The sequence below is a fragment of the Triturus cristatus genome, chromosome 3_1 (genome assembly GCF_964204655.1).
Source record: "Triturus cristatus chromosome 3_1, aTriCri1.1, whole genome shotgun sequence".
Lineage (NCBI taxonomy): Eukaryota > Metazoa > Chordata > Amphibia > Caudata > Salamandridae > Triturus > Triturus cristatus.
In genome coordinates this window covers 396,222,423-396,224,339 of record NC_140583.1, presented here as the reverse complement: position 1 = coordinate 396,224,339, position 1,917 = coordinate 396,222,423, and positions in this window count along the sequence as shown.

The following is a 1,917-nucleotide window of genomic DNA, read 5'->3' as shown; positions in this document are numbered from 1 at the left end:
GAGAAAGGAAAGAAACGAAAGAGGGAATATGAAGAAATTCAGTTAGAAGAAATAAAAGGAAAGCTATACAAAAAGATGAAAGATTTAGAAGGAAAAGAAGCAACTGACGAAATGAGGAGAGAAGGAGGAGAAACTGAGAATTGCTAAAGTTGGCATCTGGGAAGGGATGGGTAATTTTGTGATGGCTCAAAAATGCCTCCCCACCCCGGGCTCCGTCCTGGGTCCTGCCACGTGGCAGGGTGCCCGGGACGGGGTCCGGCGGTCCCAGGCAGGCTCCCCCTGCAGCTCCGGGCCTGGGAGCCCTGGCTGGGTCCAGGGGCTCCGGCCCCGGGCCCTGTCCCGCATGGCAGGGTGCCCGGGCGGGGTCCGGAGGGCCCTGGGAGGCTTCCCCTGCGCCTTTCGGCCTGGCTGGGTCCAGGGGCCCGGTCGGGCCCCGGATTGGGGGCCCCAACCCCGCACTCCGTCCCCCGGCCTGCGGCACTGCCAAAGGCCCGGGACGGGGTTCCGTTGTGCCCGGGGAGCCTCCCCTCGCTCGTTTGGGTTCAGGACCTCCAGCCGGACCCCTGGGGGCCTCGGGGAAGGCGGCCTCCCCACCCCGGGCTCCATCCTGGGTCCTGCCGCGTGGCAGGGTACCTGGGGCGGGGTCCGGAGGGCCCGGGGAGGCTTCCCCTGCGCCTCTGGACCTGGGAGCCCCGGCTGGGTCCAGGGGCCTGGTCGGGCCCTGGGTCGGGGGCTCCGGCCCCGGGCCCCATCCCCCGGCCTGCTGCTCTGCCAAGGGCCCGGGACTGGGGTCTGTCGGTCTCGGGAAGGCCTCCCCTGCTTGTCAAGGTGTCTGCGGGCCCCGGGTCGGAGGTCCCGTCGGGTCCCCCACGCAGCCTGGGGCCCAGCTGGGTCCTCAGCCTTCGGTCCCCCATGCCCCGGTGCCCGCTCACTCATTCGTTGGGGCACAGAGCGACCAGATGGATTCCCTTTCGAGCCCGGCCATCTGGTCGCGCCTTTCCCCTCGGCCATCTGGTCGCGCCTGTCCCCTAGGCCATCTGGTCGCACGCAATGCTTTCCAATGGGGTGACCAGATGGCCGGGCTTGCCTGGAAGTCTCAATGAGGGTCCATTTGCCTCCCGGATCCCAGCGAGGGCTCCAGGAGGTCACGTATATTCGCGCCTTCGGTCCCCTCTGTCACCTCGTGTGCACGGATTACAAGAAAGGGGGGTAATTTTCCTCCGGATTACTAGGGAGAGTGTCAGTCAGACCTCCGTGAGGTCCGGCGATTCTGAAACAGGGGAAGGCAGACCCGGGGCCTGCCTGCCGGGGCCCCCAGGGGCCCGGGTATGCTCCTGCCTCTCAGCCCCTTCCCGATGGTCCTTTCTCTCTGAGTTTTCTGGGTCAGACCCCCGTGACGTCCGTGGATCCCGAGACAGGGGAAGGCAGCACCCGGGCCCTCCCGAAGTGGGGCACCCAGGGGCCCGGGTACGCACACATGCCTCTCAGCCCCCTTCCCGATGGTTCTTTTTCTCCGAGTTTGCTGGGTCAGACCTCCGTCCCCTGTCCCTCTCCGAGACGGAACCCAAGCTCACCCGGCACGGAACCGAATGGCAGTGCATCCCTTGGCTGGCACCACCCCTCCCTCGAAAAAAGGCCCTGGCGCTGGCTGGTCCCTCCAGGCGTCCCGAGACCTGGCCCGATCTGACCGGGTCTCAGGCGACCGAGGAGCGGCCCTTCTAGCGCGGCAGGGTGGCCTGGAAGAGAAGGGGCCGAGGGCCTGCGGCTCCCCTCGGTGGGAGGCGTGCGGGATGGGGAGCCGCCCGGCTCTTCCCTTCCGGCGCCTCCGACCCAGGCGAAGGTGGTGGTGGGCTGATCGCCAGCCTGCTGGCATGGCTCGGGCTGCCCGACAACGGGCGGCTGATGTGCAGGTGGAGC